A 7629-nucleotide genomic window follows, 5' to 3' on the forward strand; every position below is an offset into this window, starting at 1 on the left:
ATGAGAGAGCGGACAACAAGTGACCCCGTGAACTAGTTTTTAACCCGGCATGACCCATATTCGAACTTAACCTAGATATTATCTCGATACAACTTCTAACTAAGTTTCGTAAAGATCGGATGAAAACTATTTGAATTAGAGAGCGGACAACATGCTCAATGTTTAAAACGCACTAAGTGACCCCGTGACCTAGTTTTTTTACCCGGCATGATCCATATTCCGACTTGACCTAGATATTGTCTAGATACAACTTCTGACTAAGTTTCGTAAAGATCGGATGAAAACTATTTGAATTAGAAAGCGGACAAACTTGTTCCGCCCGCCCGCCAGCCCGCCAGCCCGCATTCGCCAATCTAATAACCAGTTTTTTTCTTCGGAAAACCTAGTTAAAAACCCAAATCACCTTGCTAAATGCATGCATAAGTTGTAAATAGTGACCATTTAAGATACCAGGTATTTGCACAAACTCTTTTGGGGTTGTTGCGGTGGCCAAGTGATCCAAAGCTATCTAACTTCGCTTTATTATTTAGTGATGTCCCAGTGCAGTGCGTGTTTGTATCCCAGTTAAGGCCAAAATATTTCACTTACATGAAACAATAACTTTAAGAATTTTACATTAAAGGTCACAATGACCTTGCCACACCGAAGAATGACCTTAAAATGACCAGTGGTCATTTGTTGGTGCTGGCCAACCTTCATGTCAAGTTTGAAGACTCTAGGTCCAAGCATCCAAGTCATAGCATCAAATAAGAACTTTAACATTTTCGAGCACGCCCGCCTATCCGCCCGCCACCACAGTCCACCAATCTAATAGCCGGATTTAAAAAAAAATAAAAATCGGCATAAAATTAAAGACTTAATTTAATAACTGCATACAACTGCTTGCATTTAAAAGAAGATTCCTGATCTTTTCAAAATCAAAACATGCTGTTTTAGTGTATGTACAGAGTTGTTTTGTTTCTGGGAGGTCTTTAACCAACAGACATAATCAGGAATTCATCATGAGGTCAATGCAGTTATTTTATGTTTCGAAATAAAAATATGCGCAATACATGTTCAAATATTGTTATAATTGAATTTTGGGATGAGGGCATTTACGCTCTCTAAATTGGAGAAAAAAGTTAATTCAACCATTGGTACATGTACGTGGTTGAATTTAATCTTAAGCTGAAGAAGAAATAAAAACCTGTTTGGTCAGTATATTATGAAGTTATTGTGTGTGTGTTTCCACATAAAAACAAACTGTCGCAATCCTAATTTAGCCAGTTAGTTTTTTACACAGAAAAAATATATCCTACTCTCTGGTCAATCCATATAAGTACTTTAGAATAAATATTTACAAGCTTTACCCTTTATTCCAAAATGATCAATCTTAAAGCCGGGTGGACCCCCCTCTTCTTCTATCCAAAGCTTTGCTTTCTGCAATGGATCGAGTCTTTTGTGACCTACAAATAGAAATTTAGTTAACTTAGCATAAAAGAGATCTTAAACAACAAAAACAACATCAGATTAATTAAGGTAATGATCAAATTCGAATATGGCTTTTTGAATTAGTATCTCGACATTTTATGAAAAAGAAATAAATGTTCTTCTGCTTCGATGCCATTTTTTCATCAAGTTGAAAGATGCTTGACAAGTGAATACACTGGAATCATGTACTTGCTGAAATCAACTTACTAAGTACTGAAAACCTGTCAGATTCACATGATACAAACTTATTAATAGACTCAAGCGTTTGGGTTGAAAAGTCAGAGAACTTTTTTAATGAGAAATGAAATAGATACGATGTATGCACTTTTATTTAATTCTAAGCGTACCCAAATACCAAAACATTGTGTGTTAATGACTATGTATGCCTAGTACAAAAGTTAGCAATGGCAACATTCTGTGCAGGAATTACACACCATCTGGAGCACTGATTTATTGCTCTTAAATATGCTACTGGTCATTATTTCATTTTAACAACAAGATAAATACATAAAGGCTAATAATTAAAACCGGTTTTAGATACTAACAACATATTTATTAGTAATCTACTCAGTGGATGTATGTCATGGAAACGAGTGTTTGCAAATTGTTTGCATTCACTTTACTCGCAAAGTTAAAACATCTGACAAGATTATCGTTAGAAAATGTGATAAGATAAACATGGTTTCATTTACATGTATATGTAAGTGGATCGGTGTATAATTAGATTCATATGCATATATTGATTTATTATGTTTGTCGTGCTGTACAATTTACTGAAACAGCATGGAACTTAAATGGACATTGCAAGGTCATTGTATTTTTCATTCAAAATTGGGTCCGGTAACCGTACCCATTCTCAATGGAAAAAAGTATATACTTTGTCCAAATGGAAGCTTTTTTTTAAATCTCAATATTTTGTTCATCTCCCATCCATATAAGATCAACCTTAGTAAATATAATAGTAAATATAATACTGGACACACTTGTATCCTCAATTTTGAAGCATTTGTTAGCAAAACAACAACAACACTAATTTCCCAATTTTAGTTAAAACGCCGCACATTTTTCCAATCCAAAGGGACCATTCCCAAATTGTGAAAAAAACACACTGAATGTTAATATATAAATATATATTAAAGTAAGTTAAATACATAAATTACCATTAAATGTACATGTTTATATTTTTATGCTTTTCCCACTACTGCCTCTGATGTCATAACACGTTTCTCCCAAAACCAGGTATTCACGGAACGATTTTCCCTTTTATGCCTAAACTGTGCGTTAAAATGCCCTTTGTGAAAGTTATGCGCCATGCCCATCTGCCCTCCTGGGAAAAACACTTTATAAACATAAATGATAAGTTATATTTTAATATGGCTTTAATAAATTATAATTATTTACTAAATGCACATGTTAGTGCCATGGACCTGTCACTAGGAGCATTAAAACTTAGCTCTGGTGGGCGAGATTTTCCAAGAGGAAATCAAAAGGGGTTATTCAGCAGGTATCACTAAAACGCAATAGCTACACACATGTACTCAATGCTTTGTTTTGTGATTTAAGGTTGTTCTTTGCTGTGCGCTTGCCTTAGTACCTGTTCTTTGGACCCTAAATTTCTGAGAATTATATCACATAATCAACTTACTCCAATAAATATGAGGTCGATATATATATATTAACCGTCAATTTGCAATAGCATCGTTCCAACATGAAGTCATGCCAGAATCTTTAATGGTTGCAAATTCATATTCCTTCTCGAAAAAAAACTCACTTTTTACCAAAACGCACATTTAGCGCACTTAAAAGTGCGTTATTTCTGTGTTTTTTGTTAATATGTGTGTTTTCGGTGTGCAAAAGTGCGCTTAAGTGCGCATTATGTGTGTTTTTTCTTTCCAAGTGCGTTTTTTAAGGGAAACAGTTTGTTTTGTGTGTGTTTTCTTCTATGTGAGTGCGCTTTTGAGTGAAGATGTGAGCAGAATCTGCGTCTTTTAGCAAAGAAGTGCGTCTTTCATCTAAGCAGTGCGTCTTTTATCTAAGAAGTGTTTTTTTTTAATTTATAGATGTGCGTTTTTCTTTACAAAAGGGTGTTTTTCTTTTTGGATGTGCGTCTTTTGTTTGATAAGTGCGCTTTAATCAGACAATCTGTTTTAGAGGGATTTATCTTAAAATACACACATTTAGCGCACACCTTAAAAAGTGTGTCTTTAACTTAAACAACCGTTTTGTTGTACCGAAATAGAACAAGAAACAACCTTGTTGCAGGCTCTACCAATTTATTGACGTAAAATGAATTAACATAGTAATATACCTGTTATACAATTTTTAAATGTGCAGTTTTAACAGTTACTCGTGTGCAGATTTACCTGTTTATTGATTAACAAACTTGATTGTACAATTTCAATGCATAAATTCCACATGGCTGACTTTTTATCTCTAACTTTTCTAAAATGTGCTACCTAGTATTGAAGTTGACATATCCAAGAAGTGTTTTAAAAAGAAAAATATTCATTTTTTTAAAAGATTTTTTAGCTTTTTCAACTTCTTGCCATGAAATTTCTTTTTTAGAGAAATACATGTACTTTGATTAAAAGATTAGTAATAAATTGAGAAAACTGCCCTTTCAAGAGTTTAAATTTGAGTAAAAGACATATACATCACAATACATAAACATTAAAAAATGCTTCACAAACTTTTAAGAGGCTAACACCAAGTGTCATTTTGGAATTTCCTGTTACATTCAGCACAATAATCATGAAATATGACTTTAGGCCATCATTTTTTTAATAAATTGATTCACGGGGCCGCCGACAGTGTTAAAGTCCCGCGTGAAAAAAATAAAACTGTCGGCGACAAAAATCAGAATTTACATTCGCAAGCGTTTTATCGCATCCGTTTTTTACTATCGGCATATGGTTCATAATCCAAAATTAAATCCAAACTGCGAAAAACACCTATGTCTAATTGCTTTGTAAACAAAACAAGTTTATATCGGAGAGACCAATTAACGCGTATTAATTGACAACGAACACAGGACGGTAAGGCGCCGTTCTTAGTTACACTTTTTGCGAAATAAAACTTACACAATACAGCACGTGGTCATGAAAGTTCAAAGCATCCCTTTGAAGTGGCGCCGATAAGCGGATAATTGTTGAGAACTGTAAATGTACCTCATGTGACGTCATTGACTTGAAACGTTCATTGGTTAAATCGTAACCGTTACACAATCGTTTGTGAACTGTGTCTAATCGGATCGGATTTATTGTTTGTGAAAGGTGTTATTCGGTAATTAAAAAGTACTTAAAAGACGGTGCCGAGCATCATCTGAACACCTTTTTACTGTAAACAATTAGCTACTACATACGAACAGTTAAATGCAAAAGGTGAGCAATTGATTACATATGGCGAGTAAGTTGTGAAAACAATACCCGTTAACAATTTTATGCGGCAATACTTTAATTTAAGTACATGTATATTTCACCATGTCCATTTTTAGAACTGAAGCACATCGTTTTTATACAGCCACGTGTTAGTATTTGCTGGTTCAAATTCCTTAGTAGTCATCCACAACTTACACCAATCACTATATAATTATTATTTGTTTATTATAGTCTCATCAGCATAATTGCATACAGTCACATATATACCACTACTTTAAAACATGAAACACAAACATTGCTGCCACTTAATTTTGAGTTACAAGAGACTATTATGTATGCCTCGTAAAACCCGTGTTTTAATAAGAGCGCGAAATTGTTGCTTTCGTCTGTCGCGCATGGAAAGCGTGCGTGTTGCAAGAGTGCTGTAACTAAATATAGACTTGTAACTAGGTACATGTATTTTCTAGAATGAAAAACTCACATTGGAATAAATGCACTCAATTGGAAAGTCCCATGGCAACTACAGAAAAAAACGTCAATTTACGATTGATTCAACAACAACAACAACATTTTTGTTGACTAATACATGGACCAATAAGTGAGACTTGTGAATAACTGCAAAAAAAATATAGTGAACAAAAGTGTTAATGGTGCTAGTAACATATATAAAAAAAGTTGATGCCAGTTTTCAGGGGTTAGCATTATAATTTACATCCATACAGAGATTATGATATAACTTGTGTAACTTTATATGAATAATTTTGTTTGCAAATTATGTCATCTAAAAATGAATAACACAGAAAAAACACATTTCTTGTACACTTATTTTTGCGCTTCAAAATGACCCCAGCATTTTTCAATTTGACGCCTCAAAATTTCAGTCCAGGGGTCATTGACTCCTGGTTTTTAAAATCTTTTGAAATCCCTGTAACAATAAAACAAAAAGTGCTAGATTACACCTTATTTGATATAAAATAAACACATAGCAGACGATGAAGACATTCCACAAGAATTAAGATTAAAAAGAAATGTTCTTGAAAAATGCATTAATAACGCTATTTCTATTGCTTCTAGTGACTTACTGTTTTCATAAATAAGAAATATATTACAAAAGTAACGTTAAATGTTGGTTTATAAAAAAAAATCAACAAGTTTAAACTTATATTTTTATTTTTGTTGTCGACTCTGTGATTTTTGTTCTTTTATTTTTATTTTTATTTCGACCCCCGACCCTATTTTTCTAAAATAAATCCCGTAAATCAATTTATTAAAAAATGTTGGCCTTAGTGTCAATAAAAAACACCTTACATACGTAATAAAGGATTTTTTTCATCGCTGAAAAGTTTGAGTCAGTTGATTCAGATGTTCTGAGGCAGTTCCTGAAAATAAGGACACAACTACCATTTGTTTCTCTTGGTGGTTAGTCGATTCGCACCGAATTTATGGAAGACTTGATTCAGTGACTTAAGAGTTTGTGTTCTAATGTTTGACCTGGTGACCTAATTTTCGGACACAAATGACCCAGCCATTTACCAGTTTAGACTCTCTTTGCTTTCAAAGGCGGTCCCCAGTTCTTAGCAGATTTGTGTTTGTGTGACAAATGTATGGATTCTTACCATCTTCTTTTTGTTCCATGGATAGTGGTCATTCGGAAATTTCCTGATAAAAGCAGAGCCTGAAGAAAGAAAAGCATACTATAACTTGTGTGATCTTTTTGTTGAAAATAAGTTTACAATAAATAACTTAGTGTAGTATTATGTCCTTATTCTAGGAAAATTTCTAGGATTACAAGTTATAGGGTCCTGCTAAAATAGGCATGGAGTAAAAAGGGCATGGTTTAGACTCGTGCTAATTAAATTAATAATAATAATAAATGTCTTAGTTGAACACAGCTAATTAAGGTATTCAAGCATCGTCTTCATTTACCAATAATATTTGCACATTGTTGAATTTTTAAATATGTTCACACTTTTTTAGTAAGGCATTTCAGCAACACATGATAAGAAGTGGTGCAAACATTAGCAGCACCCAGCTATTTCACTCTGGATCTTTCCCTTTTTGATCATACAAACACGTTTTTCGGTTGTCCGAATTTAAGTTCTGTCCGGATTTAAGGCACATGGCCAGTATTGCTTTTGCATATAAACCATTGTTTTAATAGCTTTATCGTACAAGTTGACCATTAATAATATAACGGTAAATGTTACTTACGTTTTTGTGACATGTTTGACATCAAATTCAGGCCAAACATCGATTTGTTTTGGTTGAAAAATTGATCACGCGCAAACCGAAAGTTGACACCGAAGAAAAGAAGAGTGACGTCACGCTCTCCAGACGTGTAAAAAATTGCCCCATTCGAATCGATTTTTAATATGTTTATTTATAGATCTTTCTTTAATGCCGAACGCAATGTTGTCTATTTGAAAGTAAAACAAGTTCTATTGATCTTTTAAAGCGTATTTTATGTGCATTTTAACATATAAACAAGTTGCAACCGTAAACGTATTTAATTTGATACAGTCGTCGACTCGTACACTAATGAATCACCCCCTGTACGTCGATAATCCAAACTGAGTTGGATAATTCAAACTGAAGAAAAAAATGTTGGCCGAAACTGAAAGGTAGTTGATTATTTTATCATTTTTGATAATTAAGTAACTATAAGGACGTAATTGTTCTACACATGTGATGATGAATATCTGACGCACACATGCGTTTTGAGTCTTGCAACGATATAATAGTTTTCTAGTAAAAAACGATAAATTTGTCTTCGGGAAATGCT

At 33.5% G+C, this 7629-nt stretch overlaps 1 long non-coding RNA gene across 1 annotated transcript; it reads right to left on the bottom strand.

Annotated features, from left to right (window-relative positions):
- Window positions 1–1348: 1348 nt before the first annotated feature.
- Window positions 1349–7144, bottom strand: LOC127862248 (uncharacterized). Its single transcript, XR_008040516.1, has 3 exons — window positions 7059–7144; window positions 6464–6522; window positions 1349–1445 (listed from the first exon to the last, which is right to left on the bottom strand). It is a non-coding gene; the product is annotated as an uncharacterized LOC127862248 (long non-coding RNA).
- Between the last annotated feature and the right edge of the window lie 485 nt (window positions 7145–7629).

The sequence above is a fragment of the Dreissena polymorpha genome, chromosome 16, assembly GCF_020536995.1.
Source record: "Dreissena polymorpha isolate Duluth1 chromosome 16, UMN_Dpol_1.0, whole genome shotgun sequence".
Classification (NCBI taxonomy): Eukaryota; Metazoa; Mollusca; class Bivalvia; order Myida; family Dreissenidae; genus Dreissena; species Dreissena polymorpha.